Below are 18271 nucleotides of genomic sequence, written 5' to 3'. Positions count from 1 at the left end.
GAAATGGGAGAGGCCTGTCCTTCCTGCAACAGGGGGTGTTAACAGCACATGGCTCGTTCTCTCAGGAAACTTTGAGTTTTCACTCTCTCAAGATAAGAGGAAACCCGATTAAATCCTTTAGAATCTTAAGGCCTGTGCTTTATAAATGGGTCTGACAGTAAGGAGGTCAAAAGGAGAAAGCTTTAGCAAATGTCCCTTAATGAAACTTGATGGGATCCTCTCCCTTGGAGTTTTACTGATGTAAGCTACTTTGAAGAACACAGCATCACTGAACATCCACAGAAGCGGCTCAGCTCATCAAATAAAAATGGGCAGAAACCAGCTAAGAGGGCTCACCCAATCCATTCACACTAAATGCAATATGATCCATGACCAAGCTATGTTAAATACATATGTCAATGGTGCTTCTCCAGAGAGTCACTGAAAACCTCCCATGTTCAGGCTCTGTGCTAAGTAAGGGCTGGCAATGTAGAAGGGGACAAGACAGAAGTGTTTCTGCACAAAAAGAACAGAGTCCATGGGGGAAGATGGACACTGAAGATGAGCTTCTAAGCATCATGTGTGTCACCGAATGGATAGGCAAGAGAGCAGGTGTTGGGAGGCTTCCTCAAGAGACCACTGGAACCATTTGACAGAGGGTGGCTGTAAGCCAGCATTCACATGTCTGCCTAATACCAACTCTTCTCTAATTCCCTTCTATCTCCCACCACCTCGGTTCAGTGCTAGACTGTAGTATTGATTTCTAAAAACATATATTTTTTTTTCATGGGAAATTAGGGAGGGGGTAATATACTGGATTTTCTTTGCATTTTGTCTCATTGTCAAGTAACATTAAAACTTGGAATTCTAGATTTAGAAAGTGGAAGGGGAAAAAGGATATCTTCATTAGGATGAAAGGACATGTACCAAGTTATTCTTTTCTAGAAGGCTTAGGTGAAAAGTAAGCACCACGGAGGAAGGAGCTCTGACCTGGAATCAAGCGTGGCCTGGGTGGGAAACTTCTCTCTGGTCCTCAGTTTCCTCACTTGTGAAGTGACCAAGTTTGATTAAATGGTCCTGGGCATTTATGTTCCAGGGTACTCTGAATATATTTTATCAACTAGGTGATATATAAGTACTGTTCCGAGGTCCCCCTTAGGGTTAGTCTGTCAGGGGCAGAGGGCATGAAATGAAAGTGGGACAGGCTCTCATTCATTCAAAAAGAGTTTTTGAGGCCTACTGTGTGCCAGTAATGAAACTTGATGGGATCCTCTCCCTTGGAGAGGAACAAGAGAGGTTTAGCCACTCATTTTGATTTAACAATGGAAGGGCTTGAATGAAGGGAGGTTTTGGAAAACAAAACAAATCTCTTCTCACTTCATTATCTACAGGTACTTATTGATACATGAATGAAAGTCTATTTTTAAAATTAGATTAACCATGTACTCTCTAGCAGGAAACAAAATCTATGGGAAATCAACATTCAGGGCTGAAATATTTTAATGGCAAAACTCAGTCTTATCAGTGCTGTCCTGGAGAATGACATGGGGTGGGTCACTATAGCAGTGGCTTGGAACAGTGCAAGGATATGGATACCTGAGGATGAGTGGGAAGAAGGGTCTGCTCAGAGCTGGAGAGGCCTTCCTCATCTTGGGCCTCCCAGTTTTGCCAATGGCTTTCCTTAAAGTTACAAGTCAGGGCACAAAGCTATTTCTATAAATGGGGGATGGAGGTGGGGATGGGTTAAAATACAGAAATGATTTATAAAGAAACAGATCTGGGCAAAGGCCCAGTGCTACTGAAAGGGTCCTTTTCATGATGCGTGGGCAACTCTCTTTGCTCTCTAAGTCATCAGAGAGGCGATTGGAATGACTATTAAACATGGACCCTTCAAGTGATGCAAAAGTCCCATGATTTACAACCTAAAAAAGTTTATCTTGCTCTGGGAAAAAAAGAAGACTTTGGAACCAAAGCTTCACATTTAGAAGCCAATGAAAACATCTTAAAATAACACTCCCTCCTCCCTCCTACTTCATAAAGAGAAATGGAGAGATTTAGCAAGAGGTGGGGGCTGTGGGTAGGACTCTTGCAATCACCAGTGATTGAACTTCAAGGTCCAAGGACTTTGTTGTGGGCACTGGAACCCTAATGATTTATAATTAACTGCAACAAGAAAAATCAAATGCTATGCACTTTCCTAACGGAGCTACAAAAATAACCACATTCACAGTGTTTGCAAAATTGGAAACAAATGTCCCAAGGAACATAAGATTTCCATGCTGTCCTATCCAGGCTTTGGAGGAAGAAAAACATTGGCTCCTCATCACGACCACAAGAGATGAGCCAATATCATTTGTCATGGGAAATTCATCCAGGCAAAATCAGATTGCACCATTAGCCCTCAGTGACTCTGAGAAGTAACCATACTGAAATGCCTCCAATTAACAAGAGCCAAGGGCAGGGCTTCACATCCTCTCTCCTCCTAGCTGTTGGGTTTTGTTTCTTTATCCATTCTTCCTACATGGAAGAGTGGAAAGGAGGGGACTAAATGCCTAATTGTACCCTGGTTCCTGAAACAGCTTAGACCCATGTGGTTCTTTTTAAAAAGTGGGCATGGAGAAAATTACTAGGGGGCTCTGAGGAGGTACAGAGGGCACGGTGACATTTGTCAAAGAATGATGGTATGGGGTGGTGATTTGGCAACTGGATTAATAAAACCTTAGTTAAAAAATTTTTTTTGGATATATAAATTCCACCCCATGAATAAACTCAGTTCTTGAGCTGATAGGGAACATGAAAGGTTGGATTATAGAAGTTTACCCAGGAAAAAATAACCTCTCAGGCTCTCTTGATGCTATTGAACCTCAAAGTCATGCAGCAAAGGGCAGAGTTAATATTTGAAAAAGTAACACGACCTAAGTCTGGGTATTACAGTAAGCACTTCACAGACATCTCCTTTCATTTGCACAACCCTATGACATGTTTTTTAATTCCCATTTTACAGATGAGAAAATAAAGCAGCTGACAAGCTCAGTAAATGACTTGCCAGATTTCAGTTAGTGAAAGCAGAGCTGGAACAAGGACCTATATCTGAGGGTATGTAGAAAAATTTCAGATGATTTTGCCATGATTTCCGTAATTCTGCTTGTCAAAACGGTGGAGAATGAAACCTTTCCTACTGTCCCATCTCATAATCTTACCTATGATTCTGTGAATTAAATATTTCATCTGTGCTCTTGGCACCTCAGATGGTAATATTAGCTGAGTGGGAAGGAATATAGATGAATTAACTTTCAAACCAGCTAACTTAAAGGTCACAGTAATAAAATGTGAACTTGAAAAGTGTGTAGGGGCTCACTATATGGACCTTGCCAGTCTTTGTAAACTTTGCACAAGTAATATGTAAATCTCCAACACATTTTCATGCTTTTGTACTTATAACAGACCTAGATATGGCCTTTTGGGAAAATGCTGGTATAAGCCCTTCTGCTGAAGTCACCTATGGGACTGAGAATATCTACTGTTTCTGCCTAGAACATGGGATTAATTGAAGAAATTCTCCTCATTTTTCACTTGAGGGAAATTAATTCTTCCTATGGGAAATATTTTTAATGTCCTAAAGCTATCTGAACCTCAGGAACTTTAGACTTGCCTTGTAGCTATCTTCTGCCCTTAAGGAATATAATCCTTCTAAGCCATTAAATTATAAATACCAATAATAGGGCATTAGACTGCTGCGTGTATGTGTGTTTGCTCACATTTAAACACCAGTCAAATATCTCAAACCTCTTCAGATTTATACAGGGATATTTATTTCAAAGCTCCTGAACTTTCTAGAAGTAGTCATCTTCAGTGATCTTATCAAGATGTTCTTTTTAATCCTCCTTCATTGTCCTTCCTTCCCCCCGCCCCACCCCCATCTTCTCTCATTTGGCTTGAGCTTGTCCTTCACAGGGAAATAAAATGTCAAATACATTTGAAAAAAATCCAATGGTGAAATCTGTAAATGGGAATACAATTTGAAGGCAATGCCAAATTTAAGCAACCAGGATTTATTTTATTTTATTTCTCTGCTAATTTGGCTGCGTGTTTTAAATCTTAAACATGTGCAGAGTTGTGAGGGATCTTGAGTGTAGAGAGAGGCTTAATTCCCGCAACTCCTGATAGTTGAATGTTTTGTTTTCTGATGGTCACAAGAGACACCATCAATAACTCATGTTTGTTTTTGAGTGCTTTCGGCACTCAAATGGCTGTGGGGAAGGAAGAGTCAGAGAAAGTTAGAGCTGGCCAGAGCTCAAATGTCATCCACAGTAGGGGGTTCTGATTTTTTTTTTTGAGCCAGGAAAAAATAATATTCAGATGCCTGGGGTGTAAAACAGCATCAGGCCTCAGTGTAGGAGTGAGTGTGGGCATAGTAGTCCTTGCTCTGTTGGGATAAAGTGATTATCCACTATCGAGAAGTTCCTGATGTCTGATTACCCTCTCATTTTATTGAGGACAATCTGAGTCCCAGAAAGCTGAATGAAGTTGCTTAAGGCCACACCCTAGAAAAAGGCAGAGAAGGCACTCAACTAAGCACTCTGTTCCTTTTCTACTACAGTCCACCATCTTATGTTTCATGGAGTGCAGAGAAATTACGTGTGTTTGCTAGTGAGAAATCCAAAGAACTCTAGGTATATGTAACTCTATGTGTAAAGTTAGTATACATGTAAGGATAAGGTTGAAACTTTATAAAAGCTCATTAAAGTGATCACTAACAATATGTAGCTAGGTGGCAAATGAGGAGTATGAGAAATAAACTGTAAACAATCGGTATAATAGCAGCGTAGAAATCAAGAATTCCATATCCACTGATTATTTCATAAGCATCTTTAAAATCCCATTACCCTTTGAGGAAATCCAAACTGGACATTACATTATGAGTTTAATTTGTGCAAAAAAAGAAAAAAGAGAGAGAAAATGTCCTAATTGTTAAACTGTATAAGAACTATTATTTGTATTTATTTTATTTTTTGAGTCCTGGGGATCAAACCGAGGGCATCATTCTTGCTAGGAAAATGCTCCATCAGTGAGCCACATCTCCAGTCTTACAGCCCTATTTGTAATCACGATTGATGGACTTAAAAAGTTGTTCCATTGACTGCCAGTCTCAACAACATTAATGTGAAGATTTTTTTTTTTACCATAACCTTGCTATGTGCTTGTATTTATTTGTACCAATATTTTTTTTAGCTTTTTAATATAATTTTTCTTAAAGCTAAGAAAGCATTACTATGAGTGTAAGAATATAGGCTTTCTTACTGAATTTCAGTATATAATATGCTGCATTTATGCAACAAAATAATATTATCCTTTATAATTCCAATTTAGAGCTACTGTTAATTTATATGTGGTAAGTGGAATTAAAATTTCCCCCCCCCATATTTTAGCTAACATACAAATTAGATTTGCACTTCTGTTTTAGTGAATACAGTAGTGCCCCCTACCCACAGGGGATAAGTTCCAAGAATCCCAGTGGGTTCCAGAAACTGTGTAGTAACAAACACTGTTTGTATTATTTTTCTCCCTTTACACATGTAACTATACTAAAGTTTATCTTATAAATCAGTTACAGTAAGAGAGAAAGAAAAAGAACAAAAAATGTAATAAGTAAAATAATTATAATAATGTAGTGTAATAAAATTTTATGAATATAATGTCTTCTTTCAGAATATTGTACATATTAACAGATGGATAGCATATATAGTGTGGATACACAGGACAAAGAGATGATTCACTTCCAGGTGGGACAGAGTAGGATTGTGCAAGATTTTATCATGCTGCTTAGAATGGCAGGCACACAACTTAAAACTTAGGAATTGTTTTTTCTAGAACTGATCGTTTAACATTTCCCAGCTGCTGTTGACTAAAGGTAGCTGAATCTGTGGAAAATGAAACTGTGGATAAGAACTACTGTATGGTAGTATTTGTCATCATGGAGCAAAATGTAAAATAATCTCATATTACTACTATGTTGTTGGAATTTTGCATTTCTTTTGTCATGAGGAAACATTACATGGCTATAGGGATGGTTTTGGAGTCATCCTGGGTAGGCCACCAAGGAGATACCTACTCAAATCTAGCAGGATTTGATCAGTTGAGGTGATCAGTATTGAAGAAATCAAGTTGTTGGCCAGGGCAGCATAACAAAGACTTTTACTCTCTTTCCTGTGTAATTGTTTTTGCTGAGATGGTAGTGGGATCCCAGATCCTAATTTCCTAGAGGCAGAAAGGAATCAAGGGGTATTAGGCTGGGCAATACCTCCAGCTCCTATGATTAAGCCAGGGTTTCTCCTACCTCCAACCCAAGCCACCCTTTTCTATAACACTATAGAAAAAGCATTGTTTAACAGAGAAGATTTGGTTCTTTCTGTTCTAAGTAGCTTTTTCTTGTGGACAGTTTTTCAGAGAAACTAATCTTCACAGTTCTTCAGCACTTGGGTGGTCTAATTACCAACCCTTTGTTGAAAGATCTGCAGCCTGCTGGCAATAGCTTTGGAGTTCCAGCCGTCACTCAGACCTCCCCAGGCCTCAGAGGACATGTGGATTTCAGTGCCCTTTTCCACTTACCCTGCTTCCCTTGCAAAATGAGGGTGGAGGTCCACCTCAAGAAAATGAATGGATAGGGCATGGCCTTTGGGCATTTGTTAAAGTTCTGGGAAGCTGCCCTCTCCATCCTAATAGCCACCATCTCCCTTTCTCCCCTTGTCTCAGACCTGTATTTCCATCATGAAAGATTCACCACCCCTTTGATTCTAAAAGGTATTTTTTCTTCTTTAAAATATGGAGAAGTCACACTTTAATTGAATTACCATCTTCATATGAATTAAAACATTTCTTTGATTCTAAGACGCATTTCCTTCCCCACATTTTAACACTTATGAAATGCTCAATTAGAAGATAATGTATGTGCTTAATAACATGTTTCATTATTATTTTTTGGAAAGCTGTTTTGAAACTGATGATTCATTTAAAAAGGGATAACATCAGGAAAATACCATAGCTGTTTTAATTTCTACATTTGACCCAATGAATTTGTGTAGCCACAAGATCATGGTGGTAGTGTTGGGAGAGGAGGAAGTTTGAGGAAAGTGGGCTCAGATTGTTGATGGGACTAGGACTGTGCTAGAGAAGAATTTTGCCTACTTCTTTTCATTTGAGATTAGGTTTTGGACCTCTATTTATTGCCTTTAACTGGGCATTCCCCCATACTATGTAAAATTATCAAGAGGTACAAGGTATAAACTTTGTGCTTCATTGTTTCCTGGATATCAAGAGATTTTTGTGACTTTGTTTGGATAGCAGGTTGGTAGAAGTCTTTTACTATTTTTTGGTATAGCAGTTTTACTGTGATATAATTTCCATGCCTTGTGGTTTACCCACTGAAGGCATTTAGTATATTCTCGGAGCTCAGCAGCTATCACTACAATCAATTTTAGAACATTTCCATCACATTCTGTCCAAAGAAATCTCCCACTGCTTAGCAGCCACCCCTGGATCCTCCAGTCTTCTCCAACTCTACCTGTCATGCTCCTGTTTAAATTTGGAAACCCAACATGTAATATGGTGCTCTTCTAGGAGTGGAAAGTTTCAGGATGATTTCAACATTTAACATGGTTTCTTAGAAATTAATTTGAGTCACATTTTCTTCACCTGTAAAATTGGTATAATGATACATCGAAGGCTATCATTATTAATGTGATAGTTGTGAGGATTAAATTAGCAGGGGCCTGTCACAAAGTAGGTTTAGAATGTTCTTTCTTCTAACCCATTCATCACTTCATATGGGTATCTTTTTTTTCATTAGTGTATTACAGTTATACATAATATTGGGGCTCCTTTTTAAATATTCATAAATGTATATAATAGTTTTCTTCATTGCAATTGCAATATTTCCTCTTTCCCACTCTTCCTCCCCTCCTCTACTCGATTGGTTTTCCTTCTATTTACTTATTTTTTAAATTGGTGCACTACGGTCATATATAAAATAAAATGGGATAAATTGTGATGTATTTGTATGTGCGTGTAGCATGATTTGGTCCACTTTATTTCCCAATTCTTTTCCTTTCCCTTCCCTCCTCTCTTTCCCTTGATTCTTAGTTTGTACTCATTTTCCTTATGTTTTTACATGATTCCTCTTTCAATAGAATGTTATTTTCTTTATCTCTCTTCAAAATGGAGTCCTTGAATAGTTGAATTGCTGAGAGATGAATGTTTCCTAGTTGCGCTCTCCTCTTTTTGTGAAGACTAAGTTCTTTGTAGGTGAAAATTTGGTCTTCCTTTGCAGAAAGCCCCTTCAGGAGATGGAAAAACCTCAGGACTGTTGCTAGTGACATCTCAACTCTGTAGTGGAACGGGTGATACAAAACAGGGGTTGCTCTTAGTTTTCTTGGAAAAAAAAAGAAAAAAGGTAGGTCGTCCACTTTGTTCAGTTTAGGGAGTCAGTCTAAACTTTCAATTTCAACCAACTGGATGGTTTTCAGAGAGACACAGAGTCCAGGGAACCAAAGTGGTCTGCAAGAGTGATGAATGTGGTCCCCAAACTATGGTTCTCAGAGCACCCCTTTTGGACCTCCATGCAGTGTCGGAACAAAGATGAGATCACTGGTCTCCAAAATCAGAACCCCATTATCATTGGACCCTGGAAAATCCCACTGAGGTGTGCGAGCACCATTCCTTAGCGGTCTAAGAGAGGCTTGATTTATGAGGTGTGTTTTGTCTTGATGTGACAAATGGTTAAATTGAATGGGTGGTAATTTTTTTTCATAGTCTGAAGTCCCAAAATCTTTCAAGAAGTACATTCATGATGTTTTTCTTATGAACCCTTTTGATTCCTGCTTCTACGAGAATCAGTATCCCCCTGAGAGCTTTTGGCTCTATGTCTTCATTGACTTCTGCCAACATCAGCTTTAGGTTGCTCCATTGAAGAAAAGTTTTTAGTCAAGAAATAAACTGGTCACTATAACTATTTGGCAAAAGAAAACAAACAAATATTCCCAGACATGAATTCCAAGACCTTGATTACTTTGGCCTGTGATCACAGTTGCTTTGCACTTTTTAATCATTTTTATAGATTTTTGCCCATTTAAAACTTAACTTTTCAGTCATCTCTTTAATTACTATTATATTTCAAATTCATTTTTTTGTCAGCCCATTACTACTATTCTTTGGTATTTATTGAAGTGAAATATTGGAACAAGAGGATTTTATTGAAATCTCCAAAATATTTAACAATTCATGGTGTGTTAAACCCACAGGTTTCCAACGTGTATGATATAAGCCTATATTTACAACTATTAACCTATGGGAAATGTTTGGATAAATATACATCAATTTATGTTAGTGTTAGAGAGGACATGTAGAGAGCCACAGACCTGGCTCTCTCACTACCTTTTCTACCCACCCTGTTCTCTTCTCCCTTTCTGGGGGAGCCATATCCTATGGAGCCTCACAGGTCATGGGGAAGACTTAGAGTTTATTTGGAGTCAAATGGAAAACTACCAGAAGCTTCAGAACCAAAATGTGACATTCTGTATGTGTCATTGTGACTTATCCTTTGGGAATAATCTGTAGCAGGGATAATAGTGGAAGTAGGTGTGAGAGGTGACGATGGCTCAGGACAAGGTGGCAGTCATAGAAGTGGGGAGCAGTGGTTGGATTATTGATGTATTTTGAAGTCAGAGTCTTCTAGATTTTTTTTTTTTTTGTATATAGGATGTGGGGTATGAGATAGAGCAGCCAGGAAAGAATTCAAGATTTTTGCCTAAAAAACAGGAAGGATAGAATTGTGTTAATTGAGGTTGGGAGTCTATAAGAAGATGAGGCTTGGGAGGCAAGATCAGAAGCTCAGTTTTGGACATGCTAAGTTTTGATATGCTTACTAGTAGTCATCCAAGATTTTTCTCTATGACAATCCATTGTTTTTCAAATTGGGAAAAAACAATAAACAGACATATTAAAAGACATGCTATTGTGTGATTGGATTGTCCCAAAGAATCCTCTATTGTTGTCCTGGATTATTCCATTTCTGTGATCAAATTGTTTGCAGGCAAACCATCTGGAGCTGGTGCATGCTGGGGGCAGCTCTGGGGAACTACAAAGCACACTTGCTCCTAGGACCACCCTGCTCAGAAGAAAGTCAAAATCAAGATTCAGTATTGCATGGCCATCTTGACTTTCAGGATCATCTATTCAAGGACTGCTGACTTTTTCTTGATGTTTTGTGATTTCAGATAATTTCTTGAAGTTTCAAGGCTTCAGAGTACATGGACCCTCAGATCTCATCATCTCCTGATGATCCCTGTCTAATCACAGTAATCCTGTACCAACTGTGCTTCCATAAACCAATTCACAATCTATGTCTTTAATACCTGTTTTGTGCAAAGCCCTGTGCTAATATTTTTGGGATATTAAAGAAGTTGAGATGTGGCACTGACATCCCAGAAGGTTGCAGTATTGTGGGAGACACATGTAACTAGGAGGTGATCACAAACGTTTAATAGTGTAGAAGGAAATCCAGGGCTATGATGTTTTTAGCAGGTATCTCCTTGGTCTTACCAGTTCTAACACTATATATATATATATTTTTTTTTTTGCAGAAGCTTAGAATTTGTTGCTTGTTTCTTGATTATAAAGTGGCAGACAGTCATTGCACAAAACATGAGAAAACCAGGTAAACATGAAGAAAAAAAAATTAGAACTATGCATTTTCTTATCACCAGAGACAGAATGTTACTATTAATGTTTGAATTTCTTTCTTCTCAATATGTAAAAGAAGTCATATTGTTGGCATTTTCCCATGTCAGTAGTAATCTCTGGAAGAATGCTTTTAAAGCTGAATGGAGTGGGCTGCTCAGTTGGCAAAGTGCATGCCTTGCATGCACAAGGCCCTGGGTTCAATCCCCAGCATCACACACACACACACACACACACACACACACACACACAAAGCTGAATGGAATTGATGTTCCAACATTGATTTAGAGGCTTCCATTGGCAACTCTTTTTGTGGTTTCATAACTAAGTTCTTTCTTGCCTGTGCTACGTGGGCCTGGTGCTGAGGTTTTCTTAGGATACCTGGTAGGTGGGGAGTAGAGTCTCAGGAGCATGAAGGTATGTCCACATTTAGTGCATTTGGGTGAGAATGGTGCCACTTAGTGTATGAATAACAATACTTAATCCATGGCCCTGCCCAAGCTTGTCACAGAGACCACAGCTGTACATTCAAAGCAGACCCATGTTTGAAAAACTACATCACATTGGTAGACCTCACATTGGTAGACTGAGGAACTCTGATACTATGTGATTTTAAAATAGTGCATCTTTTCCATGATAAACATCGGTAGTTGTAATTGTGAAGAAGGTCCTAAAAAGGAAATACCATGGGACTCTTATAAGCAAAGAAAGATCAAAGGAAGGTGGAAGAACGTGGTTTGACAGTCCCTCAAAAAATGTGCAAAATATTCCTCTGTGAGATTCCTGCAGAAGAGAGAGCTTAGGAGCTGAGATAGGAAAAAATTAGACAATGTTATATTGTCTTATAATAGGAAAACTAATAATGCGTTCCAAGGCTGGTGTGGGAAACTTGCCCTTCTCTTCTGACTATTCCTGCCACAGATGTGTATTCCCTTGCCAATGAGAACATTCTTGAGGTATTTTTCTTTCCTCCATGTGATATTTGTTTCAATCTATACTTATCATTATTTATGTATTAATTTCTGGTGTTGTAATAAGTATTAGGAACACCAATAAAACCACAACATGCAGTTAAATCCCTCTGTTTTTTTACTCTATTTGTTTTCTTTGGGATGAGGGAGGCTTTTTTTTCCCCTGTAAGAAAGACAAAATACAACCCCCCCCCAAAACCACAAACACAAGAAGCCAGCAATGTTCCCAGGAGTGGATGGGTGGTTTAGAGAGAACGTGTCTAACTTCCATTAGTCTTTTCAATTATTATGTATTCTTCCATTTGCTTAAGGCATCTTGATCACCTTTATTGATAGGAGTAATAAAAGAAAGAAATCAGGAGTGATGGAGTTGGTGGACAGGATCTTTTTCTTTTGGCAAAAAATGCCAAATATGATTTACTTTTTCAAGTTTACCCAAACCAGGAAATTAAAAGAACTAGGAAAACAAGTAAAACAGTCATGTATAAAAGATCTATTGGGATGATATGAAGTTTTCAGAGATTCCCCACTTTATGAAGTTCACTTTCAGACTTTTCTGAGAAAAATTTTCTCAGAAATGTTGGAGATAGTAGTTATGAATGCTGTAGATCTCCCCAGATATTCAACCTATAGAAGGTTGAAGAGTAGGGTGCGCATCTGATATGGGTGCTGGCATTCAGCCATTCCATCTTCTGGTAGTAATATCTTAATTTGACGTTGAGAAACCACCTCTTCCCACTGTTGGCTTATCTGTCTTGGGTGTGAGTTTGTCTATAGACTCTAGAGGTGGGCACATGGCCCAGGTCTGTGCAACTAGTCTATTCCCTCTCACTAGTCTCAGAAGGAATTGAAGTAGTATGGATAACCAAAGATAGTCCACAGAGATAGTTCCTGGGCCCTTTCTGGAGTGTTGCATGTAGGGAATTTTTTCAGTGGGGCTGCTGAAAGAGAGGATATAAACTGAATATTAAGGTCATTTTTCTGCTTTGTGGAAGGAGCCTATTTGAACGAAGCCAACACAAAGGAATGTGGGCCCAGAAATGGAGACAGAACAATTTATCCATCATGACATTGTCTAAGACCTTGAGTCCTGCCAGGCCTAAAAGCAGCTGTATCCTAGGTTTAAATACTTTTTCTGTTTTTGCCAGTTTGTTTTGGACTTCTCATTTGCCACCAAAAGTGTTTTGGCTAATTGGAAAAGTGTTATGTGAAGAATGGTCTGTCATCAAACATGTGGGAATGCTGCACGTATTAGTTTAGGTTTTCCCAGATGTAGACCCTGCAGTGGGATGTGTACAAGTAGTTTATTTGGGATGTGAGGATTGGGGAAGTATGACAAGGAAGTGAAGGCATCCAATAAAGGGGATCTTGTTGAGGAGACTGAAAAAACACATGCCCAGAGTTATTCCAACCAAGCAGCAAGGGAGCTGGAGTATTTATACCCGAATCCTATTGGTTACTGGTTGAGGACTGCTCTCAATGTGTCCTAACTGCATGGTACTTCAGGCCTGCTTTGCAAACAGGGAAAACAGTCTCCAAGAAGAGAGAGAGAAGGTCAAAGGGAGAGGGGACAGGCATGCCCTTGGGTGTGCTAGCCAAGTACCTGCAAGTTTAGACCAAGAAGTGCCATATTGGCATTTGGATATCAGAAGGATTCCAGGAAGTCAGAACAGAGGAAGTTTATTTCAGAACTTCATAGAGTCATTAATGTAAACCTTGAATACTCCAAAGTGAAGTTATTGTCTGCAGTTTTTGTTCCCAAACCTATTTCATGACGGAAACTTTTCTTTATGGATTATCTTTGGAACTTGGATTCTACAGCACATGCTTTGAAAAACCCTGTCTTCAAATGTCCTAGATTTAAGGAATAAACTTGCTGTAAAAACTTGAAGGATTCAATAGCATCCATCTCTAAAATCTGAAGCAATTATTGGTTAAAACTGTCAGATTTGGCCAACAAGCATATTATATTTAAAAAATTCTAACCAATGAGTACTATAGATGAGTCTTCAGTATTACCAGTGTTTGAACAGCGAGGCAACAAAAATCCAGAGGATTTCAGTCATTTGTTTAAAATTGTTAATGAGTTTGTGTGAAGTCGGGCCTGGAATCTAAACTCAGATTCTGTTCCCCCTACTAAAACCACTGACTCTCTGTGGATCAAGCATTTTAAATTAAATTCAAGAATATGCTAGAAACATATTCTGCCTCATAATCTTCCAGATGCATTGCAATCTTCTCCAACCACTTTTCTCTGTTGATAAGAACTTGTTTTTATAGGTAGCAGAAACTTTTTTTTCCCAGCTTATTTTTGCAAATAAAGGTTTTGGGCACCGTGTACCCTATCCCTGAGGCTGGCTGGTAAGCAGTCTTTATTCCCTAGTCTTGGGATTTGTTGTGGCTTTGTCAAGAAGTTAATGTATCCTCCCACTTGCATTTCTAGATCATGGTCATAAATATACTAAAGCTCACAAGTACCCATGACTCAGACTACTTAGATCAAGAAATGATTTCATGCACCAGCTGTTGAATGATTGCTTGGGCTACTGAGCATGATTAGAAGCAATAGCTTTGCTGTGTAACCATGGCTATTAGGCAGTTATAGGCATCTCAAGGTCTTGGCAAGTGTGTATACAATAGGAATATGTCCACACAGAGGAGTAGTGGATATGCTGTCCAAGTAAGTGGGCTTTTGTATCCAGGGACATGGCCTTGGTTCTCAGCCTGAGATAATGGGTAGATATTTCTGCAGATGAGAAAGAACAGGGAGTTAATGTTCTTATCCTTTGTTCCTGGGGTCATAAATGGCAGTGAATGGAATTTTATTTTTGTTTGTTTGGTGTTTTTTGGCCGAGTGTTCCTGACCACCAGCCTTTTTTATGCTGTCAACTACCTTGTTTGTTCTTATCTATTGATTCTCACAAACTTGAGTTGCAAATCACTGGAGGCCTGTATTATAAAGGCAGTAACAAGAGACCTTCTGGTAGTTTGTAATATTATTGAAAATAAGGCTTCTCATATCCATTCCTGTTTTACTTCTAAGACAAAGAGCTAAAAATGTTCATTAGGTAACTGAGTTATAAAGATGGTTCCATTTTTCATGTAACAGTATTACAGACTTAGAAATTAGTTTTTTTTTTTAAATTGCTGGGTGGAAAGGTCTATGATATAACTTTATTATTATTTACTTTTGTACTATGTATAAATACCAATTATCTAACCAACCATCACCCTCTCTCATTTGGGATTTTAAAATTTAGTACTAGATTTCAGATGACATTTTCTACCCAATGTGAAGAAATTAAATGTGCCTCTTCATTAAGTCACTCTGGCTCATAATGGGTCAGATTATGTACTCTAAAACACAACTCCATAAAATAAAATCTCAACACAATATGATAAGCTCATATATGGTGAGTTTTATGCTAGTATTTTAATAGAATGGCTATTATATTAGGAATATCTTTCGAGTTTGGATAATCACTCATGTGGTCTCAGAAGGATGTTCATCTTGTGGTAAAGGCAAAAGTGAAGGAAAGACACGGTCTTTACTGTCTAAGAATCAATAATCAGTCTGACTAGACATATATTTGTGATACATAGAAGATAATGAAACCCAGATATCACCAGGTACTGAATTGTGTAATGTAGACTTTGGGACAAAGACATTCACACAAAAGAAGCAAGCTGTGGCTGAGAAGGTTAAAAAGGACTTCTTAGAGGAGGAGATGGGGACTTTGTTCAGTATTTCATACCTCTGGGACTCTGAAATCATTGCCAAGTTCACTACTTGCTCGATTCTTGTGGGTCAACATCCTGTCCAATTTATGTGTTCTCATAGTTAGATGCAAGAGGGCTGACTCCCTTACAAATGCCTTTTTTTCTTGAGGCGAGGGTACCTGGGATTGAACTCAGGGGCATTCAACCACTGAGCCACATCCCCAGCCCTATTATGAATTTTATTTAGAGATAGGGTCTCACTGAGTTACTTAGCACTTCACTTTTGCTGAGGCTGGCTTTGAACTCTCGATCCTCCTGCCTCAGCCTCCTGAGCTGCTGGGATTACAGGAATGCACCATTGCGCCCAGCAAATGTCTTCTTTTCTATACTGAATGAGGAACTTTCAAGAAAATTGATTTTTTATGTCATCTTTGGGTTAGACACTGCTAAGGAGAGTGTGTGAAGACATTCTTCAAATACATTTTTTTTTTTTTTGGTTCTGTCCACTCTCTTGGAACTAAATGAATTTTCTCAAAAGAGTAATGGCACTGTGAATGCTTTTCTCAGAAGAGTTGTCTTAGTAGAAAGATCAAGGAGGCTAGGAGTTTGGAGATTTGGAGCTGGATCCTGGCCCAGCATTTCCTGACAGATGTTGGTTAAGTAACCACTCTTCTCTTAGTATCAGTTATCTCATTTAAGAAATGAAAAAATAAAACATTATGTCTATCTCCTATGTTGTAAGGATCAAATGAGATAATTCAAGTAAAAATATTTTTATAACTTATAGTAGCTGATACAAATGTGAGATATTATTAACACAACCTTAAACAATTCATCATTTTCATCTGTAGAATGGAGACAGGAATTCTATCTATCTCATTGGGTCATTTTGAAATATAAACGGAATGCGACATGTAAAGCCTTCTAGAATGGCATTTATTTAAATACTTGATAAATCCAGGATAAATAACGAGGGTAAATGACTTATTAGATAAAAGACCCCTTGATTAAAACTCCCCCTTCTAAAAGTTTTGCTTAGGGTATTTTCACTAGCCAATATTTGTCTTTATTTTCAGTGTTAAAATGTCATCTTTTAGTGAGGTTGATCATTCACAAATTAGTAGTTTCCTTTTTCAGTCCATGCTGTCAGATCAGGAAGGTGAACTAGCCATGTGGTTCCACCCAGATGGGGGCCAGTTGAGAGTGGGAATCAATTATATCAGAAATTCTCAAAGTGTGGTCCCAGGGTCTCCTCTATTATTCATGCTGTAATATGACAGCATCCATACTTCAGTTTCTGGCATAAATTAATAATTTGATATTGAATTAGTAATTATTCTATTGAATACAAACCAGACATCACCTCATTGGTATCTCACTGAAAGCAATGAATTTTCCCCCAGGCACTTTGGGAAAGTTTTCTGAGGATGAAGTGAATGGATTTGGACCATCAGTGGTGAGAGCCTTGATAAAGTGATCTCTGGATCAAAGAGTCTTTGGAGTTCCTTGGATTGGTCTTCCTTTGGCTGTACTTCCTGCCAACCGGAAATATATGCTGTGGGTGTACATTAGAGAAATCTACTCAGGCTCAAAAAGCGAGGGTGGGAGCCAGTTCTCCAGAGACCTATATATCTTATACTTGTATACTTGTATCTCAGATATTATGTATGTATTTTGTTGTTGTTGTTTTTGGGGAGGGAGGAAAAAAATTCCCAAAGAAGAAAACGAGTTATTTCTGGAAAAGCAAAGAGTTCTGGAAGATGCATCAATTTTCTCCAACTGAAGATAACTTTTACCAGAAAAATTCATCATGATGGACAGCATCCAAGTCTTCAGCTTTTACGTCCCCAAGGGTTGTCCTTTTAGCCTTGCAAACCCGCGCAGGAAGCTGCTAGAAATGACTCAAGCCTGGTCAGATGTAGTCTGCTTTAGTGGGGTCAGTAATGGACACGTTTGAAAATAAGTGCATAGTTATCAGCCTTCTGGCTTCCAGGGGGTGGCAGAAACTGTTCACTATACATTTACTCCTTGGTGTCCATAGGGGATTGGTTGCAGGACTCCCTACACATGCCAAAATTCATGGATGCTCAAGTCCTTTATGCAAGATGGTGTAGTATTTGCATGTAACATACACAAACACTCCTTTATACTTTAAATCATCTGTAGATTACTTATAACACTGAATGTAAATGCCATGTAAATAGTTGGCATTGTTTATGAAATAATAAAAATGTCTGTACATATTCACTACAGATACATTTTTGGTTTCCAAATATTTTTGATCAGAGAGTGGTTAAATCTTTTTTTGTGGAAACTAAGGACATGCAAAGTGACTGCATTCTGTCATTTTATTGCCAAGCACATAGTAAAACTACATTTCCCAGCATCCTCTGCACAAAGGTGGGCTCCTGATTCCTCTTCCACTTTCTCTGCACTGCTGGTCTCAAGAGATGAAGCCCAGGGAACTTTGTAAGCTAGGAACTGTGGACATTAGAGCCCTACATAGCAGGAACCTGGCTGGGTTTTGAATCATCAGCTGGAGGAAAGCTCCCTGAATTTCGTAAGACACAGATTTTTGTTTTTGTTTTAAGCCTCTGGGATTTTGGTGTGTCATGTGGTTAGCCTGGCTGTGTAATGTGCAGAGAAAGGTGACCATTGTTATATAGTGCATCATTTCTAAAGGGAAAGAAATTTGACAGAGCATTCTACCAGTGACACAATCACAGGCTCGTAGCCATCGCCAGGTAAACTGCCATGCTCTGGAGCAAGACTGTGAACACATGAGTTGTTCAGGAAAAGCAGCTGATGTAAACCACATAACCCATTTGGATGAACTCAGGAGAGGATTAAACTTGCACTACACATAA

The sequence above is a fragment of the Spermophilus citellus genome (genome assembly GCF_964194105.1).
Source record: "Spermophilus citellus genome assembly, chromosome: 1".
NCBI lineage: Eukaryota > Metazoa > Chordata > Mammalia > Rodentia > Sciuridae > Spermophilus > Spermophilus citellus.
Note: the sequence above shows the minus strand (reverse complement) of the source record.